The sequence below is a fragment of the Danio rerio genome, chromosome 20 (assembly GCF_049306965.1).
Source record: "Danio rerio strain Tuebingen ecotype United States chromosome 20, GRCz12tu, whole genome shotgun sequence".
NCBI classification, from domain to species: domain Eukaryota; kingdom Metazoa; phylum Chordata; class Actinopteri; order Cypriniformes; family Danionidae; genus Danio; species Danio rerio.
In genome coordinates, this window is record NC_133195.1 from 26,368,460 (window position 1) to 26,395,997 (window position 27,538).

The following is a 27,538-nucleotide window of genomic DNA, read 5'->3' on the forward strand; positions in this document are numbered from 1 at the left end:
GGAAGAGAAAACTAAATGCAGTGATTCTTCAGAGGCGAAGAAAAAGATATACATATACATACATAGTATATACATTTATACACAGTACATATGTGTGTGCGTGCGTGTGTATTTATATGGTGGGGGGGGGCTCCAATGTTTGTATATGTTCATGTGGGGGGGCCCCAAAGAAAAAGGTTGGGAACCACTGGTTTAAAAGATAATCTTTTTTTTAAAAATAAGATTCTAAGTTTTATTCATCAAGTGTTTAAATTACAAAAAAATCTCATAACACTGTGGCAGTAAAGACATTTTTTTTATGCTTCAAAATAATTATATTTTAGAATATATTTAAAGTAATTTGAATCGTTTATCAATACTTTTGCTACATTTTGATCAAACGAGCACAGTCTTCATAAGCATAAGAATGTCATTTAATAAAAATCCAATAATCTTACAAACGTAAGAACTGTACCATACTGAATTTAGCATTATTGTCAATGATAATTGCCCATTAATACATTTCCACATGTTTAATTATATGGTTTATTTGAAAAAAGTGTGAATGCTTGCAAAACAGTGCTGTGGTGTGATTGAAATATGACAGCAGCAAAGAGCATAGACATCTAATTAAACCAAAAACAGGGCATGATGTTACAAGATGTGATTATAAAAGGACAGCATGCTCAAGCACAACAGTTTTTTTCTTGTCATAGTCACGATGTTGCCCATTACCGCTCATTATATGCTGATCTTCATCTGTGTGCATCTGAGGAATTTCTGGTGCCGCTTTGACTCTGATCATATCATATTATCATACATATTGTATCATTTATTCACAAGATAAAAATACCACCATATGTAGCATGTATTCTCATTCACAGAGCACATTAGCCAAGTTGTATGTAGGGCTGCACGATATTAGAAAAGTGTGACATTGTGATATTTATCTACGATATATGTTGCGGTAAGCTGTATATAACATTAAAATTTCATCAATTGATTAAACAGCACTATTTGGATAGAATTTATAGTCACACTTTATTTAAAAGTTTAATTCTCGCTATTAGCAAACCATTAAATATGACTTTTGCTACAATGAACTCCTGATTTGCTAATTATTAATATCTAGGTAGTTTAGGTTTTGAGATAGGGATGTAGAATAAGATCATGCAGAATATGTTGTTTATAATTACTAATAAGCAGCCAGTATCTTAATAACGTGCATGCTAATAAGCAACTAGTTAATAATAAGAATTGATCCCCAAAATGTTATCAATTGTAGTCATTTTTGATTGATTGGAATGATTCTGTAGGGAAGTAAATCATGCATAACATGTAATAAACACACTACAAGCATTGCTGAATGGAATAAAGTAAGGATAAAAGTGAGCAGTGCATTTTTTTAATGGATTTCTATATGTAAATGTAAAAAAAATACACGGCAAAGTCAACTCAACATTGCATATCTATATACGATATGACTATTGCAGATGCACACATTGCAATATCGATACCGAAACAATATATTGTGCACCCCTAGTTGTGTGTTACCTTGATGTTTTTAATAAGTTCTCCCACAAAATGCTTTTGTCTTTAGTTTCAGTCTTAAAAAATGACTAAGCTATTCATTTCTTTTTTGATCCTGACCAAAACAATCCACAGAAACAAGTATATAATTTATTATATTTTTAGTCTGCTTTCTATTTCTGTAAACTCTGAACCAGACACCAAATCCCACCATTTTTAAATTAGCCTTTGTTTGGAACAAGTCCTCTAAAGGATTACACTTGTTCTTCCTTCAGTTGGCATCCTAACACCTCCTCTCTATCCTGGAGTACTCTTTGAGCAAGAGTGCATCTGTGAAAAACATCAAATCTCATGAACTCTCCCCCCACACACAGTCTTTTCTAATTATCTCCTCAGCGTACATATCATGCTTAAAGAACACAGTCATTAGCATTAGGCTGTTTGCCAGAGTCGGCTGAATTCAGTAAAGTGAGGTAACATAAGTTTGATCCTCACTTTGAATTCTGAAACTGCGCAATTCAAAAAAGATTCCCCTCAACTCTTGCGTGAGTAAACTTGGCACTGATTGCTGCTTATCTTCTCTCTCTTTGTGCCCGCTGTGTTTTCACGCGCCAGCCTATTTAAGGGTGTATCTGAGGTGCTGTAAACATCAATGCTGCTGGTGGAAAGGGCTTTTTGCAGCAGTTTTAGCTTCAAACAGGGCCTGTGATTCAGAATACATGATAACAGAGCACCGCGTGAGTGGCAGGTCTGTTATTTAGGGTTTCAGAGGGGTTTTGTTAAGTCTGACACATTATATTCTCTGCTTTAGAGATGCACAAAACATGCACTCAGGCATGGGAATAAACTAGTGCTAAGGAGAAAAATTCCTCCCCAGTTCAGGGATGTGCACACATGCAGTCATCCACATCCCTGAGAGCTCGGTTGTCAGATGTTGTATTATGTGGCTGTTTCTGCACCTGCGCACTAGAGACAATAGAGTTATTTTGCTTTATGCCTTTGTGGTCTGGATTACAAACATTTGACTAAGAGTGCTTTCACACCTGTAGATCGATTTGTTTTGTTCTGAAAGAAAAATTAAAATTGTTACAATGTTTATTTTTGGTATTGGTGCAGTTTGCGTACACACGGCAAAGTTTTTAAACGGACCAATATAGTTAAAACTAGTCACGTGCGAGTAAACTCTCCTCACATTGGTCAAAGTTTCAAGGTTTATTTTTCAGAGTCTCACGGATTCCGCTCAGCTGTCATGTTGTTATTTTAATTCATGATTATATGCAATAAGATATACGAGCGAGAAGGTGCACTTTAATTTTGACACCCACAGACATCGTCACCATATACAAGTCAAAGAGGTAAGACTTTCTCATAAAGCCTCATTTTAGTTGTCAAGTTGTATAAAAATCTATTATATCAATCTATTTAAAAATACTTTGACTAGATTTATGCATTATAGGCTTAAATTATAGAGAGAAATAACAGATGAACCAAGATTGCAGTAAGATCATGAAGCAGATCAATGTTGAACTTTTTTTCGAGGCGTCAATGTAGAAATGATCAAAACAATATGCCTAATACAAATGTTACTAGATTAAAATATGCAGAAATTATCACATGGTAATTTTTATAAACTTTCCTAACAGATAAACAGCACTCATTAATATTTCAGCATGCTTTCGCTTACGTATTCGCACGTAAAACGCACATTTACTGATAGGAATATTGTCAATTCTCTCTTCATATAGCCGGATATATGGCTATTACATGTTCGTAATACACTGTAATATAGCCTGGTTCGTTGAATCGTTTTTCTTTCTCACTACAATCAATCTGCTCTAGAGTTCGTTTGAATTGAAAAGAAAAAGCCTCATTCAGTTGATCTTGGACCGATTGATTTGGTACATATACGAGCACGATTGTTGGATTCACATGCCAAACCAATCAAGCTAACTGGGCAAATGAGACCGGTTCCAAAGCAAAAGTCAAGGTGTGAAAGCACCCTAAGAACAAATGCAGGTGTTTTTAGCATGACTCCTGTGAGCCAATAGTTTTTAGTAAAACATACTGTGCAACACGTTTATTAAGGTTCATGAGCAAATGAAACATTTGTGCCTGTTTATTTTCTATTGAATCAGAAGCTTGCAAACTGGCCAGCTTATTCTGGTTCATGAACAAATTACTGTTTTTATCTGGTTATTTTTTCAGTAAATCAGAAACAAATATATGACCTGACCATTTTTTTCTGATTTGCAATTTAACAAGAAGAGGCAACACACAAGGTGTGCTAATTCTGCAAAGGAAATGTTAGTTCTCAGAATTAAAGCTAAGGAATTGGGAGTGTTTTCTTTGAGACGTTCTTTGAGTGTTTCTACTGGTAATTTGTCAAGTCCACTCAACTGTGTGTGAAGCACACTTCATTAATGCAGTTTTTTTTGTTTGTTTCTATTTTAATGATTCAGAAGCATATAGTTTAATAGTTTAGTTTTATTATTTAATTCTTTTTTGTTAGTTAGAAATATGCATTGTATTAAATATAAGCATATTAATGAATTAATGAGTTCTATTTTTAGTGTATCAGAAACTTACACGCTGTGTCTCATTTCAGAGGCTGCATCCTCCAAAGGATGCATTCGAAGGGTGCTGCATCATTGCGGATCGACAAAGGCGGTCTCATTTGAAAAAAAATTGAAGGCTCCTTCAAATGCAGCCTCAGAATTTGTTCTTTGTTTTCCAGGTAATGAAGGACACAACCAGTGGATTCTTTGCGGCCTTGAATGTCCCAAGATTCATTGCGCACTGATAACAACAGGACATTTTAAAAGAAAACTCCGGATTAAATGTTTGAACTAGGTTTTATTTTACTTAAATTTCTAAACGCATGTTATCAAACTAGTAGATTAAACATGTCCTACTAAAAGGGATTTTTATAAACCTTGCTTTGCCTTCAGATTGCTTAAAATAAGTTTAAAAATCACTGAAAAAAGTCATTAAAAATTTTATTACCAATTATTACTAGTAATCGTTACGGTTGCCAGTTGACAAGATCTGTCCTCTGTAGTCTAGATCGTCTTATTTCAAAATGCTCGGCTCAGCTTGTGTGGACTTCGAAGGACTGACCTTTTAAGGAGGATGCAGCCTGTAAAATAAGACACAGCTACAGTCTGACCACTGGATTTTCACTAACAAATGACTCTTGGTTCTACTCCTTTTAGTGACATAAAACATAACCAGTTTATTCTGATTCAGAACAAATGACTCTTTTGAGCAAGTTCTTATTTGTAAATAAATTGTCTTAATGAATCATTAAAAAACACTGAATTGGACCCGTCCAAAAAAGTTTGCATGTTTGTAGTGTAAAATAATAGCATTATCAGAGAGAATTGCATCTTCCTTTTGTAAGCAAAATTGTCATTGTTACTGAAAAAACTGCTTCTGATGAATTGAAATCAAATCAGCGTCAAATTGAATTGCGCATTTGTAAAACAGAATTGAATTTGTAGACTATTTAAACCATAAAAAATGTCCCCAACCCAACTCTGAATGCTCTCCAAAGAGACTTGGCATCTGATGGTCCGCAGACTTAATCCATGCCATCCTTGGATCTCCGCCAGGGGGTTCAAGTGTTTCTGAGAGGGGAAGAGGTGGGGCGTGGGGACATGCAGGTGGACTGCATGAGCTGCTGAAAAGCAGGAAGATCAAAGAACGCACTGATACCCATGAGTCCCAGTGGGAAAAGGGTGCCGCTCCACTCTCACCTCTCTCTCTCTTTCTGACTCTGTGTTTCTCCCTCTGATTTCTATCAAAGTTAAAGAATAGCAGGAGGTGCGGTCGTGCAGACAGATGCACAACAGCTTATTGTTAGCAGCCACCTCTGATCTGACATACTCAGGGCAGTGAAGGGGTGAACACCATACACTGTTGGTCGGCATGGGGAGCACAAACCCCTACAGCTGTCTTTTAGATTTAAATAAGAGGCTGAAAATGTAAGAAAGAGAATGAAGGACTCGGACAGTGTGGGAAAGATTTGACTTTGCTTGAAAGAAGTGTTAATGCTGCATTAATTTGATCTAAAATACAAGACAAAATATAGTCTTACAAAATATTGTTGGAGTTTAAATATTTACTATATTATGACACTTTATTTACAGTTTATTTAAATATCTAAAAAATATAATTTATTAAAATTGACAAAACTGAATCTTAAGTAGCCGTTACTCCAGCTTTTAGTGTTACATTATCTTTCAGAAATAATTGTAGTTGAGCAATTCCAGCGTTGTGGGTGTGACATTTGCAGTAAAAATTCAAAATATAAATTCACAGAGAAAAAATATGTTAACATTATGTTAAAATGTCTGTTTATACTTTACAAAACAACTAACCTCAGAGTTATGGGATCAGAATAATATTAATCTGTAAACATTTTTAGATTTTAAATAAGGGAATTGGAAATAAGCATGTTAAGGATGTGACCAAAAAGTTATGCAAGTTTTCAGTATAAAACGTTCGTTGTAGAAATTCTGTGAATTAAACTGCACAACCCAAAATAAATAATGTTGATCAAAAGGATAAGTTTGAAAACATCTACATTTTTTTGTATAAGCAAGTATTTTACAGTACTTTAATAACTTTAATAAACTTTTTTTTTTTTTTACTTTTGCTATTTTGTTTAAAACTTATTATTTGACATGGCAAAGTTGACATTTGCATGGAATTGCTCTTATGTAGAGATGCATCGGTTAATAATTAGTTTTGGCCAATAAAGCATTTCTGCAGTATTGCCTTTAGCTTATTGTCAAAAAACAAAAGCTTTACCAGTCAGACTGTTCTAATTCCCCAGGTCTGTGATCAAATATCCAGGTTCACCTTCTTTGCCCTTCCTAAAAAAAGAAACATTTGAGTGATCTGGCCTGGATTCGCTTTCCAAAATCAAACAGTCACTGGCAACACATAGGTTAGCTAGCATGTTATCTTAACATGGCACCAAAACACAATTTATGAGATGAATAGCATGTTTTTTTTCCTCCAAAATTACACTGACTTTTTTGATTCATGCTCTTTCTATAGTGTTTTTTACAATGTAGATGAAGTCAAAAAAGCTTCACATAAATGAAGATAAGAAAATAAAAAGCCATAACTAGATTTTAGATTGTGGAACATTCCATGAAGACAGTCAAGCAGAAGAGTAATGGTATAGTTGCTTACTTTGATCAAATGTTTAAAATAACCCCCCTTTGTGATCCAATATAGGCCTAACTGATTATAAAATGAAACAGAACATTTATTTTGTGATAACTTACCTGCGAAGAATTTAGTTAAATACTTTAATTAAAATGCATCTTAAATAGATTCTCACCTTCTGAAAATATGCAACAGTGCACAAAATAACACTTATCTTGCCATTTCTGGCAAAAACGGTCTCTCTAAACCAGGGGTCGGGAACCTTTTTCAGCAAAGAGCTATTTCTGATATTTTTGGCAAATGCACTTTTTTAAAGAACCATTAGGGTATATATACTCAAATATTCACCCCAATATTTATAAAACCACTGTAAATAATACAGGTTTAAACAAAACCTGTATTTATGCTCATTCACAACATAAAATAAACAAATATGAAGCATTACATGTTGAGCAAGTCCATGAATGAAGAAAGGACAATTTATTTAAATACTGGTAAATAAATTATTTTCTTGAAGAAAAGCAACAATTAAAAAAAAAAAAACATTTTACTATCAGAAAAGATAACACGGTTACTTCAAATAATTTAAAATAAGTATGCGGCAGTCATTTTGGCTAGCTTTAAAGAACATATTATTGTTATTATTTTAATTTTGCTAGTTTTGAAAAACAAAAATAATATTTTACTATTGTTGAGTAAACGGGGCAAAACAACTTCTATTTCTATGTAACCTTGCACACGCATTTTCCCTTTATTGGTATCGCAAATTAATTTTATCCACAGCACCGCACACTTGCATTGGTCGAAACTTAAAAATTATAATTGTATTTTCAATAGGAAACTGATTTCTAGTGGTGGTTATAATTTTTTGAAATGTAAAATATTATTGAAGGAAGACAGCTGCAGAGCCATGTATTTTTTGTCGAGGAGCCACAGGTTTCCAATCACTGCTCTAAAGAAATCTAAAGTAAACGCATTATAATCCAAGCTGAACACACTGAAAGCACATTGTTCTCAGTAGTCTCAAATGAGAACTGTTTGATATAATATGAATTAATAGCATTTAAACGGGTTAGATATCTTAATTTATTTGTCATTCGCATAATGAGTTTGAAATGCTAATTTGAGTATTTTATTTGAGAGTTACTCTAAAACAGCTTGTTGAAATTGCATGTAAACAAATAGTGATAGTTTTTTTCAGGTTTTTTTAATGACCCCAAATAAAAAAAAAAATAAATAAATAAATAAATGTTGCGTCCTCAAATATAAATTACTGTCATTCAATTTAATGCATCCTTACAGAAAGGTTAACTTTAAGAAAAAAAAAAAAAAATAGGATATATATATATATATATATATATATATATATATATATATATATATATATATATATATATATATATATATATATATATATATATATATATATAAAAACCGATCTCAAATCTCAACCAGCTGAGTGGTTGCATATAAAAACTTTTTAAAATCTGAATATGTAACAAAGCGATTTAAACACTGAAACTCCAGCACTATCGTCAGATTATGATAGATGTCAGTGCCTTCACCTCACAGCGATAAGCTTCCTGCTTTTCCTCCTTCCCAATTTGCATAAAGTCGAACATCTCTCAAGTTCTTGACACTCTGACTGCTTCTTCCGATCTGTTGTCTATCCCCCAATCCCCTGTGCGTGCCTGTCTCTCAGCTCCCATAGATAATAAATTGAGTAGACCTGCTCTGTCTGTGCCAGTGGACACGTACAGTGAAGGGCTGAATGTCAGCTGTTTATGGTGATTTCTTTTCCCTACCGCAGAGCTCCAAAAGCCACCTCGCTGAAACAGCTCTGCGGGACGCCTGCTGACTAATCACAAGCGGTTTGATTGTGCGTGTGATGCATATGTATTGGTGTGTTTGTGAATGACTTGCCTGGATGCCGCCCGGGGTTCACCTTTTTTCTGAACTGACTTTGAGACAATGCTTGTAGGTTTGTGTAGGAGGCAGAATGCTCATTGAACCGGTTATTAGATCCAATGAATGGGATCTGTGTCTTTTAGTGTTTCCTCAAGCACTCTGTCACTGCTAACTCTAAAGCACTCTACCAAAAATAATTGTGTTTTTGCTGAAGTTTTTTGGTGTTTGCTGCTTTAAATTAACAGTAATGTGTCAAACACAAACACACAGAGCAACTTGTTTGAGTAGATTTATTAGCAAATTCCTTGTTGTTAATGTGAACTAAATTTATCGAACAGATCAGATTCAGTCATTTAGATGATTCATTCACTCGATCAATTTATTGAATCAGTCCAAATTGTTAATTCAAGGTGCAGTAGGTGATTGTCTTCACACTCAGTCTCTTTATATTCCAATAGTAATAGTAAGTAAATGATCTAATGTATTCATATGTATTTTTATATTCTGGGTAAGGCATAAGAGGAAAAAATTTATATCTAAATTAGTTGTTTTGATAATTGCCATATTCTTATAAGTAGCCCAAACTGTCTGTCAATAAATGTACATTTTTAGATTTGCGCAGCCGTTCACACAGATCCACCGTTTGTGCACATGCGCCGTGTTCACCTGCACATGAGAAAGAGTGACTTCGGTAAAAACAAATGCTGTATCAAAACTTTAAAAAATCCTGAATTAATATTGGAGTTACTTTATCACACTGGAGGAAGGACAATGCCATGGCTGAAGTATTTCTTTTACACTGGTAATATTGTGCTTTTAATGTATTTTAGTCATGCAAAGCTGATGTAGATTGTGTTGTAACAAATGGGTTACATGCACAGAAGTGTTGTTCAGCCACTGAAATCTTCCGGTGAGGAATTGATGTGACTATTTTCAGTTTCATAAGGGACCATTTACAGCATCGATAATGTAGATTTTTATTTAGTTTAACAGCAAAACAGAAGTAAATAGTGATTATCCGTCTAGCCTGCTTTACTGAGCTGATATTGGTTTTCTGTTTACATAGGTTCATTTGCAACCAGTGACACGCTCCCTATATTGTTTACCGCTATTCTGAATATTCGGCCTGTAATAGCATGCAAGTATGGCTTAGTAATAAGTGTAATTCCTCCACCCCGCCGACCAACCACCAAGCATACAGTTGTCACTTTAGGACAAAGCATGTGAGAAAGTGAGACCAGCGATCCTTGCAAGCATGAAATATTGCACATTATGACCAGTTTTACTGAAAACATTCTAGATATAATACAGATTTTCGTTCAGAATTGTATTATTGTAAAGTGCTATAAAGCTTTCTAACTGGCAGATGACATGATCTAGTGGGTTGTACTGTCATCTTTAATATGCACATTCGTGATTTAAGGAGGCCTGGCTTTGGACAGCAGGGGAGGGATTGTGTTTTCAAAGATATTATGCTAATGCATTTTGGCAGATCACCTGCACCTTTAATTCATTATTCATTATTTAATTCATTATAATCTGATACTATTGGGGCATTCTATCAGAAATGTACATTATCTGTCCATGAGACAAAGACAGAAATACAGTGAATAAAAGGATTTCATCCTAAAAGTTTCTAAAATTGACTGAGGGTTTATTTCTGTGAGTTCTGTAAAGGAACAAGTTATTAATTTGGTTCTCAGATTTTTGTTCTTTATTAAAACGCTTTACACTGTACAAACTCTGTCATTGTCCTTGTCCTCAGCCTAATTGAACCTACAGCTTTAATACTTTTGTTATGCTTAACACTGTTATTTAGAAAAAAATACTTCAGACATAGCAAAGTTTAATATGTTATTATTTACTTCAGTGGACTAAAAACATGAAATTATAAGCAAATTCTACAAATAAATACTACAAATATATAATACAAAGAAATTTACAATTGTCCATATGTTTCTGTTGTTCCTGGCACATTTGCATTCAATTTAAATTACAATGCGAGCAATACAATTTTTGTTGCTATGGCTCAAAAGTGACATAATTTGGCGGAAAAGAAGCTGAGAGTGATCAAGGATGCCTTCCATCATTGAACTGTATCATATTTTGCTTATTTCTGTATGTTATTTATTTTTTTTTTTTTTTGAGGTTGTGAAGCTCAAATCAGGCCCTGTCACATTTTTTTTAAAGTGAAAATGTATGTTTCTGGTAGAATGTCTCTATTACTGATGTTTCTTTAACCTGTTTTGTACATTAAGATTAGCAAAATTGACTGGTTTAAATGATATCTAACGAAAAATGTGTATGTCTTTATTTTATACATTAAGTGTAGTGTTTTGAATTCCAAGTTAAATTTACCAAACAAATTGAAATGACGTTTAAAGTTCAAAATGTTTTGCTTTTGCTGCAAAGTATTTAATTTGTTCTTTTGTTTGATGAAAAATGGAATATATGCAGTGATATTGTGTTTTATGTTTTTTTTTATTTTTATTGATTTGTAAAATAAAAAAAAAACAAAGTGAAAATTCTGTTTATTCTTGTGATGGCAAGTTTTAAATCAGCAGCCATTTCTCCAGAGTTCAGTGCCACATAATCCCTCTGAAGTGTCATAATATTATACTGAATATATTACATTCTTTTAATTATAAACATTTATTTGTTTTTTTATTATGTGTTTGGGGAAAAAATGTGCTGCTTCATATTTTTGTGGAAACATTTTTGTGTTCTTTTTTCAATAAATATTGGAAAGGGAACAAAATAAGAAATGTACCCTAAACTTTTGACTACTAGAACAGTTTTGTAATCAGAAGTCAGTAGGAAGTGCTGATGTCTTGATCTGCTCTGAGAACTGGGCAGCAATATAATGATGGTTTAACCCCATCACTTTCTCCTCTCTTTCTGAGACGACGTGATTCGGCTCTCTGTGGCCTGACAGGTCAGCTGGTCTGTCAGAGATGAAACAAAGAGGAACAGCTCATGGGTCGCAGGTCAGATGTGAGAGGTCATGTGACTGGGGTCAGTGTTAGAGCAGGAGGCAGAGAGCAGAAATGTAATTCAGAGCTACTCTTTGATGTTCCTCACACTCACACACACTTTCAGAAATGTATTAATATTTAATCAGATTCTAAAGCTGCTTTGGATGTGGCAATGATGTAATGAATCTCCATATCTGGCAGTGAGAAAGCGTTAGCAGCTGTGTTGTTAGCCCAGAGCGCTAATTTTAAATCTAATATCTCGTTATGAGAGGCAGAATGGTGAAGGTCTAACATTTCATTGATGAACGGGTGCTTGCTTTAATGGCCTGGCGGGACGTGGCTTCTTTAGATGATATGTCCATATAAAGCTTCACAGTTCATTCATTATTTCACTCTACGTCCTGATTGAGATTATTTTAATTGACTTGTCTTAGTTTAAAATACTTCAGTTTTGTGCTTCTTTTTGATGATTTTACCTGAATGAAATACTGGGTATGAAAAAAAAATAGTTTTGTGTTTTAAAAAGTTAAAACAACTCACACATCTTGCACAGACTAAGCCGATCACACAGAACGTACTTTTATGTTCCAAAAACGCGAGGCGCAATGCACTACCTTTTTTGTTGACAAGAAAAAGAGAAGTGCGGTGCGTTTTATGTCGCTAGGCTACAACTGAATCAGCTGCGTAATGTGCACAAGTGTTGCAGTTGATATTATTATCAATTTAAAATTGAATTATATTGTGATTTTTCACGATTTGTTATTCATACAACTCCAGATAACTCAGAACAGTGACTGCTAGTCTGTCATAAATCTTTAAAAGTCTCCATTGTCATCTGGACAACACAAACACTGCAGGCACCTCAATGAAAACCTCGCCTCTGCTTTCATTTGATAGGAGAATGAAAACAACGCGACTGACATTTTTTTGCTCAGATTTGACTTTTTTTCAACTGCGAGCACAACACGCAAGGGCAAAAACACGAGGTGCAGTAGGCGGTTAAATGCGGGCGCGAACAACACTTGTGGAACATATTCACGTTGAATAGTTGCACTACATTGACGATGATTATTGAAAGCTGCCCCAGAGATGTCTCAAAACTGCATATTTTCCATTACAATACAATTATTATTTACATTAAAATATTAAATAATATTAATAATACATTTACATTTACCCAAAGTACAAAAGTTTTTTTATTTTCACTTTTTATAAGAAAAATTTGACTGTTGTTTTTAGGAAATATGTGTTTTAATTTCAGTTGTTCAGCGTTAATTTTTAGTAAATAATTATAAATAGTAGGTAGTGTGTGATTCCTTCAATTATTTTAAAATCGAGTAATTCACCCTTCATTCCGAAATGTCACTTGTAATATGTGAGCATATTTACTGTACAAAACCTGTAAGTGAACCATGAGGGCAAAAAAATAAAATAAATCAATAAAATATTTGTAGTCGAGTTCAAATTTTCAGTTAATCGACATTTTAATTTTATTTAGATTTTGTCACGCAGCCCTAGTACCACTTGTCTTTTGCTGCACTGGAACATATTTTTTTAGATCTCTTAAATCAAGAAAATGTCAGAGTTGGCAATATATTTCCACCTCTCCTACCACAAAATGCTTACTCTTGCTGAATGTGCTGGAATTTTGCTGCAAAGAGGGTTTCCTGACATGTTTTACATACTTTATGCACATGACAATAAGCCAATAGATCACACTATAAGCTGATTTTGACAACAATTCAGATCTTCTTCCCTACCATCAACAACTGATAAAAAGATCCAATTGCACACTATTTTTTGCAACATTGTCATGTACGTAGCAATATGGGAAAAAAGACTTTTGGAAAAAGTGAAGAAAATAAAAACTCTGCATGCTTACTTCAACTTCAATTTGCATGACGTTTCTCAAAACAGGAAAGTCAGATCTGATTTGTTGACCTAACACAATTTTCCAAGAGTCTGGAAACACCGGTTTTTATGCTTTTATAGTGTAATCAGAAATGTGGTGAAATACGTTTATGCAGCCACAAAAGACCTATTATTCACTGACTGACCAAACAGCATCGCTATGAGACATTTTGTTATACAGTACATCAAATCTAGGTATTTATACTGCAGTATGTTTTGCTAAAAACAAATTATAGTGGCTGTCCACATCCCTCCTTTTCTCTTGAGTGGTTTTAAAAGTAATGACTATGGTGAAACAAGAGGAAAAAACACCTTAAATAAATGTGAGCACAGGAGGTCACGGGATGCCTTCAAATTCATGTTCACAAGTTCACACTCGCAGATATTTCACTAACTAGAATATGCGAATTTGGTGTGCTGTCCGGGGAGAGGGCTCTGAGCCCGGAAAGACACCCTAACTTGTGGTTTTCCCCTTATCAGGATAGAGAGAGAGATAGGGTTCAAGCGCAGTGTCTAGCCCTGCTCCAGAACGCTTCCTCCTCATATTTAAGTAGGTACAGGGTTTAATAGTGTGGAGTTTGGGTTGTGGAGGGATGCTGAAGTGGAGAGATAACAGTTTTTGACTATTTATCCGCTTGTTAAAGGCTGATTTATATTTCTACATCAATCGCACGCATATGGTCTCTCGTAGCCTTCGTGGTGTCGCATAGCCACGACCAGGCTTGCGCCAACGCTAATCCACACCTCTCAAAAAATGTAAGTACACATCGCAACAACGTGTAGCGCAAGCTCTGTGACTGGTCGGCTTGGTATCGAGTGTGGGTGGGGGTGAGAGCCGTATTTTTATGTAGCAAGTGTTTACAGCTAGCTCTCTGCAACTCTCACATGGTCGCCCACTGAACCTAAGCAGGGTTGCGCCCGGTCAGTACCTGGATGGGAGACCACATGGGAAAGGTAGGTTGCTGCCTGAAGTGGTGTTAGTGAGGCCAGTAGGGGGCGCCCAACCTGCAGTCTGTGTTGGTCCTAATGCCCCAGTATAGTGACGGGGACACTATACTGCTCAGTGAGTGCCGTCTTTCGGATGGGACGTTAAACCAAGGTCCCGACTCTCTGTGGTCGTTAAAAATCCCAGGATGCCCTTCGAAAAAGAGTAGGGGTTTAACCCCGGCATCCAGGCCAAATCTGCCCACTGGCCTCTGTCCATCATGGCCTCCTAACCATCCCCATATTCCAATTGGCTTCATCTCTGTCTCCTCTCCACCAATCAGCTGGTGTGTGGTGTGCGGTCTGGCACAAAATGGCTGCCATCGTGTCATCCAGGTGGATGCTGCACACTGGTGGTGGATGAGGAGACTCCCCCCATTATGTAAAGCGCTTTGAGTGCCCAGAGAAGCGCTATATAAATGTAAGGAGTTATTATTATTATTATTATTATTATTATTATTATTATTACAAGTGTCGAGTCCTGTAAAGTAGCACCAGATGAAAACTTTTCTTTTGTGATTACCTTATGATTAAAGTTGTTGCGCCTCCGCTGGCCCACCTCAGAATGAATGAGTTTTAGCTTCTTATACATTAAAGTAGCGTTCAGAAAAAACATAACACCAGCGAAGAAACACAACACTGCAGAAGTATGATGTGAAAATTCTGCAAAATAGCCATTCTGCAAAATACTGCAGAAGTATGATGTGGGCCATTTTTCGGGTCCAAGTGCCATATCAAACTGTATGGGGAGACTCATCAAATGGTAGTAATGAACATTTACAACGATGTAATACTTTCCAAAATCACAAACACAATATATACATTCATGCCTAATATCAGGTGGCCAGAAAGTAATTCATTTCTTTATAAACTGTTAAAATATTGCTATCGGTTCAGCAGTAAGTCCAGAGACGTTTGTGTACACCTTGATTTTTTTAAAAATGTAACTTTGTGTGATATGACTAAAAAGTGGTCATGAACTAATATTTTCTCTAATCAAATAAGTAGCAGCCCGGAAACAGTATTCCGTATGTCATCATGACTTAACAAGCGGATTGGGGTTTGGTCTTGAGCTGATTGGATAATAAAATGCTGTTCAATACTGTTCATGCGTCTCTTGAAGTTTGTTTCTAAAACATCATCTAATACCAGTGGGAAACAGTAATGTGTTTCGACTCACCACTTGCGACGGGATCACAAATGGATGTTAATACCAGGTTGATTATAACTCTTCTGAAGTGAGGAAGAAATTACAGCTGTGATTACCACGGACCAAAACATCCAGCTGAATGCATTAGCTATGAGCAAAGTTCATTTTCTCTCTCCTTGCCCACATCCCATATAGATTACAAGAGAAATCCTTAACATTTCACCCGGTCACACACCCACACACACACTGCTTGAGACTGTTTGACTCAAAGCCTGAGTGTTTGTCCATCAGTGACAAAGTTTCGTGAGAGCGACCTCCATGGCGGAAACCTCCCAAAAAACCCCAAAGCCCTAAAATCTAAACTCTGCGGGCTGCTCTTTTGATGTGTGAAGCTTTTCCTCTCCTCTGTGCCTCCTCTCAGCAGTCTGTTTGCTTGAGTTCTCCTCTCTGTGTCTGTTTGGCGGAGCTCTGTGTTTTTACGCAAGGAACCAGGAATGCTGTTTATTGCGTCTTGGCATGTATAACAGTGACATTCTTTTGACCCGTCCCTCGCTGCCCTGTGGCCGAGCAGCCCACGTTGACTCACACCGGCCTTTTTTGATGATATCATGGTTGCCGCGGCAACCTCTGGCTGACCTGTGCCCCATAACCCCTTCATTTAGGCCCTGTAGTCAAGCCTGTACTTACAGATTCCCCCTCCTTCTTTTTCCTCAGTCTTGTCTACACTTTTCCTTCCTGCTGTGCTTTCTGTGAGCGTATCAGCTCATTCCCCCCTCACTCCCCTCCTTTTATTACCCATTGCTCCCTAGCTTCCATTTCCTTGTTCTCTAGCTTTTCATCTTTTTCGCCTTTTTTTAATTCCCTCCCTCATTTCTCTCGCAGCCCATAGCAGGAAGTCATTCTCAACAGCATAATGTTTCCCCGCAGGCCTCCAGATGGTTTGTATTTGCGTGTGTATTAGCAATAAATGAGGCTGATGTGAGTTGTATTTGACAGTTTAGCCCATAATTTGTGAAAAAGCCTTGTTTGTAGGGTCTTTAAGTGTATTGGAGGCTCTGTGTTGGCGTGCTGGCGCAGGCAGGTGTTTGAGGTTTGTTGTGTTTTGGATGCGTTTGTGTATCCTGTGGCTCTGCTGGGTGTGACTGTCCATTTCTCTGGCCCGAGGTTACATAATTTCAGGGTAGGGATCAAAAGAACTAATCAGGTGTTAAAAGCATCACCATGGAGACTGACTTTCTGTTTGCTGGAGGACGCCGATGGGCCCTTGGGGAAGGGTGTGTGTGAGTTTCTCTGTCTCTCTGTGTTGTATCCTCTCAGTGAGGTATTACTCATCTGAAACTTGACTAATTATAGATTCACAAAACTGTTCACTCTGTCTGGTTTTTATTTAGCTTCCTTAAAAATAGTGTAAAATGTTATTCAGTCACTAGCCATCTTTCCATTCAAAGATACAAATTCAATTTATGCGCAAAACTAGAATATCACATACAAATTTGCAAATAAAGCATTGTTTCCATCCAATGAGTCAGGTGCCAAATATCCGAAGAAAAATGGAAATTGTGGTGTTAGGAGAAGGCCTTTTTTCATATACAATAACTCAATGTGGAGAGTCAAGTCATCTTGACAGTTTGTCATATCCTTTTAGAATCATGTCCGCTTCCACTTCTTGGAAGAGTTGTGTGTTCCACTGAGGTTTTCCATTAACGATGGTTGTCACTAATCATTTCATTAAACATTAATGATTTAAATAAAAATAACATAAAAAAATGTTTACACTACATCATCCACCCAAACATAAATGTCACTTTCCGTCATTTTTATTCTCACATGATCTGTTAATGCACAATCATATGACGTCAATAGCTACGTTTCCATCAACCTATTTTTGTTTGCATTTTCGATATGCGCATAAAAACGGTTCATGGAAACGCCAAGATGTGCATAAGTTTTAAAAATGTGCATAAAGAACTTGTATAACTGAGTAGGATAAACTTTTTATTCGATAAGATGCACATAAGTGCAGATGCACATCTCAGGAAGCGACGATTTTGTTCTCTGACACGTTTGATGGAAACGCTGCTTTATTTGCATGTCTTTTATGCATTTTTGGATGGAAACAGCTATTGATGCGCATTTTTCAATTTATTCGTTAAATGTTTTTCCATACTTTATTAGCATTTCCCAACTCAGTTGTGCCTATAATTTTATGTATTTTCAAAATTTATGAGCATCTTGGCATTTCATCCAGTTTTTTTTTATGCAATATTTCAAGATGCTCATGAAAATGGGTGGATAGAAACATAGCTACTGTTTAAGAATGACATCCAAATTGTGTTACTGTGCATACTACAACTTAGAATTTGTTAGCTAATCATTTAATTTATTTAATGTAATAATTACTTCAGTTTAGTTTTTAACAATAACTAAACATACATGATGCATGTGCTTTAATTAACAAAGGCACATTTTTATATTAGAACTATTTCCTTTCTCAGTCACAAACTCCCATTGTTTGTATTGAATTTAATTCATATTTCACTTAATGTTTTCCCTCTGCTAATGCTGTATTTTTCAGAGGCCTGAGTCAAGTCAATGACTGTGTTTACACGCACCCTCTTAATGCGATTATAATGGGATTTTGGCAAACTTGCGATTTAACTTTGCCTCATTCAGACACAATTCTTTGATCAAACTAATGTGATTATGCTTATAATTGTAACCAAAATGCCATTACGTTGTGTGGTGCACACAGATTTTGATTTTAATAAACAGTTATGTTAAACATTTTAATTGGACTATTACTGATCTCACCAAAATGTACTTAACGACGACGTGTTATTTACACAATTTTGTGAATGATCTTTAACATTTTTCTGAAGTTTTCCTACAGCTGCATGAGACTTCATCAATTATGCTGTGGGGAATGTTAATTATGGTAGAAAAAAATATTATTATATTTATCAGTTATTAAAGAACGAAAATGTAATTGAGAGTCTCATGTTAGTACATGTGTAAACAGCCAAATAAAGGTAATGGGCCGACTGCATAAATAACAACTTACTTGAAATTAACCCGAAAATAAATGAAAGACACTTAGCAAATTATAATTTTGGGACCAGGCATGAACAAACTATCTATACTAGATGTTGAATTGGACATCCTAGGTTGGCTCATTTGTATTTACTGATTAATGAAGCACCACCTAAATGTAATTACTGCCAGGCTACTCTTACCATGAAACATATTTTGTTGGAATATGGACGTTTGAATACGATTAGACACAATTTTTGTAAGGAGAGTACTTTGATGGACATTTTTAAAAAAGGTACCACAAGGAAGAATCTTAAATTATTTATCAAAAATGTAACTGAAAAATCATATTTATCTTTGAATGTATTTTTGTGTGAATTGTATTATATTTCTATTATATATATTTGTCTAAATAACTTTTTATTGTAATACGATTGAGTTTTTATCATGTAATATTTTATGTATATCCATTTTGCCATGAAATAGCCATAAGTTGTTGATGTAGAAGTAAATAAATAATAAATTAATAAATGTAAACAGCCAATAGCTCTTCTTTTTAAAATGTTTATTACAACAGGGTTCATTTACTAAGTGCGGTCCAGTTCACAGGAAAGAAAAATCGTAGTAGTAACTAAGTAGTTGTTCTAATCGTAGTAGTAACTATTTTAGCTTCCACACCAAACATCGTGGTGATGTCAGTCCTCAGGTGTGTTGCCTAAGAGTTGAACAATATGATGTTGAATGTTTCATTTTGGTGTTATTAATATCTGCTGCTCTCACACATATGCTTTCATGCATTCTTTGATGCCATCTGCATCTTTCCCAGCAGAGGCACATCTGGTCATTATTCACCAATCAATAAGAGCTAACCAATGCATATATCATCACCCAACTGTGTGTGTGTGTGTGTGTGTGTGTGTGTGTGTGTGTGTGAGATGTGTGGCATATCCGTAAGACACCTGTGCTCTCCTGACAGCTGTGTTTATGTGTTTGTAATGTTTTAGTTGTTGTTTTGTTGTAAATCTGTCACACCTGTGATGTCCCACCTGGGCTGAACCACACACACACACACACACACACACACACACTCTCAAATCCACACTGTGTGTGGTCTCTGATGCGCTTTTTTACACTGTTTGTGTGGGTTTTGATCTTGATCTGCATGTGATATGGTCTATAAATGGAGAGTTTGATTCTCTGTGACACGTTCGAGTGGTTCCTTCAGTCTTGGTTCTAAGGGTTTGTGTGATTGATTGACAGGTGTTCTGCTTCATGTTGAGTGATTGGGCTTTTTGGGGGACACAACCTTTGACCCTCACACCAAAAAATAAGCTGCACATAGTTGAGAAATTCCAGTGGCTGTGTGTCCAGATATTCCCTTCCTCCACCTTAAATCTGTATCTTTTCAGAATGGAGATGCTTTTTGCTGCAGGGAAGGATTTGGATAAACTGGTTACTGAGGTTTGGTCAACGTCAACCCATGTTTAACTTTTAAACCATCAAAAAATCATGATTTTTGCATTGGACCATAATAATATAATTCAATTTTCAACAAGGACTTAAACAATAACTAACAGGATCTTCTGGAGTGTGCAATTCAGGTCGTTTTAACTCTCTGTGGTCTTTAAATATTGAGCACTGATTTTGAATTGTAGGATTTAGGGGTCAACTTGAGGCAGCTGCAGTGACATGTTTTGAGTCTTATAGAGTTTTGTGGTTCTAAAAGTTTTGCTAGGCTTCTCGGGGGTGAACTCATTTGCATTTGTCATTTGACTTGTGTAACTTCCCTTCTGTTTTATTGGACCTCATCTACTGACCATTTTAGGTGTCTTTTTTTTTGAGGTTGTATAAATGTGGTTTAGTTTTGCAAACCAACAATACAGCAGTGTACTTTTTAGGTTTGGACTCTTGTGTTGCAAATCCAATAATGCTGATAGTGGTGATTTTCTCTGACCAATAAGTAGGGATGTAACGATTCACAGTGAGCCAGTTGAAAATTGATTAAAATATGTGACTATTCAAACCAGTTGAAATGTGAATCCATCGCAATACATGTATTGAACAGTGGGGACGCTGTGTTTACAGTTGCAGTCTCGCTTTACCTGCACAAAGTGGCAAGAGGTGGGGCGACAGAGTAAAATGACAGTGGTGAAGTGCGCCAGACAAACTGTGCAAATACTGCAAAAAGACGTTTTATGCCAGAAAACAGACATATTCTGATATTTCTTACTTTTTTATTTTTTTGGAATTGGTTTTTAAAATAGCAATTTAGTTATGGCAGAACATAGATTATATTTTGCGAGATGGTCAGCATTTAAGAAAAAAAGAAAGGGCTCTTCACCTTAAATTTGTTAAAATTAATCTTGTCAAAAAATTGTGACATTCTGAATCATTAGTTTAGCATCGTAAATCGTTAGGTCAGGTTAGAGCTGCACAATTAATCGTTAAAAGATAGCGATCTCGATTCGACCCCCTAGACGATCTTAATCCAGCATTTCTACGATTCTGCCAATCATATTTTCAAGTTCAGGAGAGAAGAAAAGGCGGCTGCACGAGTCTTTTCATTGTTTCACACACGTTCCTCAGTAACATTGACACCTCCAAATGATGTTGAATGAGTCACATACTGTATTCATAAGGTTTAATTCACCTAAAAATGTCATTTTTGTTTTAATGTAATGAAAAGTGTTTTGTCTTAATAAAATGATGTTTTCGCGATCGGGAAATCACACGTGACGTGTGCGCTCTACTTAATAATAGACGCGCGCGCGTCTACTTTAGTGAACAGAACCTGCATATGTTGCGAGTAACAGGTAATACAGTTGAAAATAATATTCAGTTTGTGGCACAGAGTGATCGTTTGGGAGCCGCGCACAAAGTATGAACAAGCAATTAGCAGTCAGAATGAAACAGAAAGTGTGCACTTCATTTAAGTGATCGTATCGCATTTTAGATTTATGATTATGACAAGCATTTGATATGTTTTTTTCTTTTATAGCGAACCCACAGTTATGCATGAAAATAAATGTTTACAGTGTCAGTATAACTGCTCTAGCCTATATATTGTTGAATATAATCTGATAATGGCAAATGTCTGATTTTACAGTGAATAAAATTGTCTAATATGACAGATTGCAAGCATATATCTCAAACATAATAATTCAACATCAGAATTATTATAAGTAGAATAGTATTATTTATAGAAACCAGTAGACCTACACATAATATTATTATCGAGGTTGTGCCATATGTTTTTTTTTTTTTTTTTACCATACCTTTATTTTACATCTGCAGAATCGTGAGAAAATCGTGATCTTTATTTTAAGCAAAAAATCGCGATTTCTCATTTTAGCCAGAATCGTGCAGCTCTAGGTCAGGTGAACCATTAAATCCCTACCAATCAGTGATACGCAGTCTGTATGTATCAAATTTTTGTAACACTTACAACGCCACCCAAGGGGGTACTAAAAAAAGTAGCAGATACATAGCTCAGATAGTCATAATAACAAGCAATCATAATTCACAATTGATTCACTTCAGTTCAATAAGAATGACCATGCTGATCAGTGGTGGAAAGAAGACTGAAAAATCATACTCGAGTAAAAGTGCCATTACTTGCCTAAAAATGTAGTGCAAGTTGAGTATAAGTATCTGTTGTAAGTATTATTCAAAGTATGAGTAAAAAGTAAACCTTTCAGAAGTTCTCAAGAGTAGTGAGTATTCCGCTCTGAAAAGCTGATGTGTTTACATGTAATTTGTGGATATGTGTAAACGTAACATTCTGTAGTGCATTAAGTTATTGTCTAGCAGACACACAATGTCATATGATGTTAATATTGGGTTAGATTTAGGTTGTGATGTCAGGTGACCAAAACTCAAAGTCTAGCCAGTGTCTTAGTACAACGTTATTTTTATGTCCAATAATGACGTCAAATTACGTTGATGTTTTCTTAATTTTAGGTTTTTTAATTTTAGTAGAAAGTGATCAAAATTCAACGTCGAGCCAACATCTTAAACCAGTGGCCACCAAACTTGTTCTTGGAGGGCCGGTGTCCTGAGATTTTAGCTCCAACCCTGAACAAGCTAATCAAGGTCTTACGAGGTATAGTTGACAATGACAAGGCATAAAATCATTACACGTTGATATTTGGTTGGTTTTAGGTTGGACATTGGACATTGAGGTTGGCCTGACGTTAAGTTGGCCTGAAGTCAAACTGATTTTCATTTCCAGAAAAAATGCAACATCCATGGCGTTAGGGTACAGTGTCAATCTGTTGTCATCATACAGTAAACATCCGTCTTTTTCTCATCAGTGACATGGATCTAAACAGTCTCTGGGTCAATGCGTGTAAAGATTTTGCACACCTTCTTGGACACTTTTAATGCTCTCAAGCAGTTTTCTTATAAATCGCCCATGTCTTGGGTTGTTCATCATGATGTAATTTACCTTCTATGTGTGATTTGATTGAACAGGAATCACAGGACTAATTTTTCGAATCCCCATAGGCACGAAAAAATAAATTAGTGACTGCAGGTTGAAGGAAAGTAGTCGAGTAAAAGTACAGATACTGCACTAAACATTTACTCAAGGGAAAGTAAAAGTACACATTTTAAAACTACTTATTAAATTATAATTAAAGAAAATAAATAAAAAAATAAAGAAACATGACAGGTTCAGGAGAGCAGTTCTCTACTGGCCAAATTCATAAGACGCAGAGCTGCAGTTTTTTCTGTTTTGCTCTTATCCCTTTGGCATATTATTTCCTTATTTTTTCACTTTCGAGTTTTCTCAATATCAAGGGAGAATGAAGAGTTTTGAAAAACTTTGCTTCCTTTGCTCAGACATCCACAGGTAAAAACATTAAATGCCGGTGAACTGATTTATTGTAGAAATATAAGTTAGGGCTGGGCGATAAATCAAACAGTAATCGCAATTGACATTCAGAACCTTTAATCGAGTGTTTTTTTCAATTGCTTTACGTACCGCATGTAGAGTCACGTGGGCCAAATCTGTTTATACTTCTGTGTAGAAGTACATCGCGACCATGCCTAGTGTAAGCTCTGCGATTAGTCGGCTCAGTGTTTGCAAGTGTGGAGTCCGGTGGAGGAATAATTTTAATTTAATTTTTACTACATTAAAATTAATATTTACGTTAAAATATTTGATTACAGAAGAAATGAGAAATGCACTGTTTAAAATATTATTTTAAATTATATTACAGGATATACAAGAGCTAATTTATTTAGAAGGGATACTGCTTATTTTTTATTTTTTATATGAAAAGCATTGAAAATAATTTGTTTTGTTTCCAAAAGTGCTAAAGTTATTTATTTTCACTTTTTATAAGAAAAAAAGTGACTTGTTTTTAGGCAGTGTGTGTTTTCATGTCAGTTTTTCAGCATTGGTGTTTAATAAAAATCATATTTAGATAGAGAGTGTTTTCTTCAATTATTTTAAAATCAAGTAATTCACCCTTCATTCAAAAATCTTTCACTTGTAATATGTGCGAATGTTTAAAGTATAAAACTTGTCAGTGAACTATGAGGGGAAGAACATAAACTAAATAAATAAAATAATCGTTCATTAATTGTAATAGAGTTAAAATGTTCAATTAATAGAGACTTTGTTTTAGGCCAAAGCACCCAGCCCTAATTTAAGTTGAAACATACATGCTTGTTCATGTTAATAGTGTAAAGTATTAAATAACTATTAAATAAAATGACTAAATATAATGATTGATATCATTGTATGCTTGCTTAATTGTTTATTGAACAGTTTATCAACATTATACTGCATCTCAGGTATTTCACACTAAACAAAAAAGAACTTTGTCGTTATACATCACCACCTTCATTAGCTTCTTTCACTCTATGCCTTTTCAACAGATTTTTTTTTTCATTCATTTGCCTGTTATGTTTCACTTTTCAGTTCTCATGGTATATATTTTTTTCACTTTTGTTCTCTGTTTTCTTTTACACTTCTGTTGTGGCTTGTGCTCACTTTGTGCAGTCTTCTTGTCCTTTTACACGTTCACTCTTTTTAATCTTTGACCTTCTTCATCATCTTTCTGCCTGTGCTCTTGTTGTTTTTCATCTCTTCATCAGCTGATGTAGCATGATTAAGTGCTGCACGGTTATGTGACTGTAACACTATGAAGTGGATTAGAGAGGCAGCTCTGTGGGTGGGCGTGAAACTGCAGGAATCAGCTCTGAATGTCGTGCTAATCAGACCCGGGGAACTTTTTTTGGAACAGCTTCAGCATTGGCTGCTGGCACCAAAGTGCAAGTGTGTGTTTAGCGCTTTAATAAAGCTCGCTAGGCTAACCTCATTAGTCTCATTCTACAAGGCTCCTCCTCCCTTAACCACGCCAAATTACATTAGGCAGTCGCTATGGCAACCAACCCACTGTTTTGCATTCTTGTACATCATTTTACTTTCTCTGATGACTGAATAGTCAAGGTGAAAAAATTTGGGAGGGTGAAAATTAGTCAAGTGACTTTTTGTATGGTCTATACTGGATCTGAAAGATTTAAACGATATCACAGGTCAAGTTCGGGATCTTGGTATCAAACTTTTAACAGTTTTTGTAATCCGAAATACAGTGCGAAGGTGGTCTGTTTGTTTCAGCTATGAATAAATCTCTGGCTGTTCACCTAACGCTGCATTTAGGCTCTAAAGTTCTTCCATTGACCGTCCAGTGAAATTATAGACCTGCTTTCTTAGACCAGCCAATGAAATGAAGCCTTGACAGTTAGGTGTGAGATTTGACATGTGGGAGATAGAAAGGGGGAATTTGTGTCTCTGAGGGGAAGCTGCATATGAAGGACAGATGATTTGTGTTGATTGCGAGAACTGTCAGGGATAGATGGAGAACAGGAGCACGGGGGAAGAATATCATTTACAGATAGAAACATTTGCTCACTTTTTATTTGATCATTCAATCAGAGCAACTGCGAACAAAGAAATTGTTGTATTTTTGTTGAATTTAACATAGGACTGGGCCATATTGCAAAAAAAAAAAAATATCATGATTACATGTTTTTATAACATTTGCTTTCAATCATTTTTGAAAACTTTTAACAACCAATTTAGGTGTATAGATTTTTTTTAAACCACTTTGTTTTAATTTACCAACTTTACTAAAGCAAATAGTTTTGATAGTTAAAAATATCTGATCTCTTTATAATAATAAATAAACATAAGTGTTAAAGGGACTCTTAAACTTAATGAATAAAATGTTACAAAGTGTGTACAATGGTAAAATATAAATGCTGAACAATCAAAGCAAACTTTAAGGTGTGAAAAATAATAATAAAGTAAACCTCTAACTCTGTAAACAAAACTAATTATGATTATCAAATCTGAGCTTTCAAGTTAAGGAACAAGCCATCATCATTCAAATACATACTGCAACATTACAAATTGTGAAGTAGAATGACTACATTACCCTTTTTGCTAAAAAGTCATTCAGATGGGGAGCTAGTGGCTGGGATGCACAAGAAAAGAAACCAAAAAGCTACTCTGACCAAATCCTTACATATTTTTTTATTTACAATCTTCTCACTGTTGCTAGCCACCAAACCCATTTGTTGTTATTCGGATCTGAAGTGACAAGCGCGAGTGTGTCGATTCCTTCATCATGTTCAATGTTCTTTGTGCTCGCGTTCCCCTATAGCATCAATCGTTTTCTCAGAGGATGACAAACAGACTAACAATTGCTGCAAGTCCGATGCAAGTTTATGGAAAAAAGTAAAAAGCACTGCAGTGTTTGGATGCGCTGTGTTTGTCTGAGGTAATTAGTCTGCCTTTATTACTGAAATTTGTATATTGCATACAAAGTGTGGAACAGATTGGTTAGTTGTACTTGGATGAATAGCAGTGTGCATGTGGCATTCGGTAAAGTTCAGATGTTTTTACTAGGTCCACCTGAAAATGTGCGTGCGCGCGTCATGTGTGCACCGCTTGCACAACATGTTATCTTCACTCCCATATGCACACTGTGCAAGTCATCCACCTCCATTTAAAATGACAAACTTACACCCTAAGCTTATTGGAATTGCTTTCAAGGCATTTGCTCAGCAGCCACATGTTAATAAAACCATAGCGCTTTATACTAAACTTTATACCAAACTTTTTATTTATTTATTATTTTTTATTTTTATATTGACAATGGCGTTCTGTTCATAAATACTGATACCGATTTTATCACACAGCTCAAATTTAACAGCAAAACATTACATGCATCGAATGACACTTTCATTTGTTTGCTGCGGATGCTGGAAATTCTGAAAAATGCTCTCTGAATACAATTTATTCCGAAATAAACAGCTTTGAGAAATGTGTTTTTAGTAAAAGTGTGACCAGGAGCATGAAAAATGCAAATTGCACATCATCGGTAGGATTTTACAACCGATTGCGTTCAGAGAACGTACTCCACACAATCTTTTCAGGACATTTTCACACAAGCTCAGAGACTATAGTCTGCACCAAAAAAAAGCTTTAGTTTGGAGAATGATTGGTGGGAGGGAAAAAAAAGAAGGAGTGCACTCTCTGATGCTAATTACCTCTTTTTCTCTTTCCCTCTTTTCATTCTGTCTTTCGTGCCACAAAATGTGCACACACACACATGCAAACATATACACATCTTCACGTTATGTCTTTCACAGACTTTCAAGCACACAGCTTCCTCTGTCATTATTTTTGCATTTGTAACAGCTTCATGCTGTGGTAGAGAGGAAGAGTGTGTGCATAAAGACCAAAAGTGTTGTCAGCTAAGTAAGGAGAGAGAACGAGCGTGCAGATGGGTAAAAAAAAAAAAAAAAAGAAGAGAAGAGAAAACTGCAGTTGAGGGATAGAGAATACTGGAGAATGGAGAAGACAATGCAGTTTGTG

At 35.6% G+C, this 27,538-nt stretch overlaps 1 protein-coding gene across 2 annotated transcripts in view; it reads left to right on the forward strand.

Moving 5' to 3' along the window:
- Nucleotides 1-27,538, forward strand: part of sh3rf1 (SH3 domain containing ring finger 1) — a 94,549-nt gene that overhangs the window by 10,092 nt on the left and 56,919 nt on the right.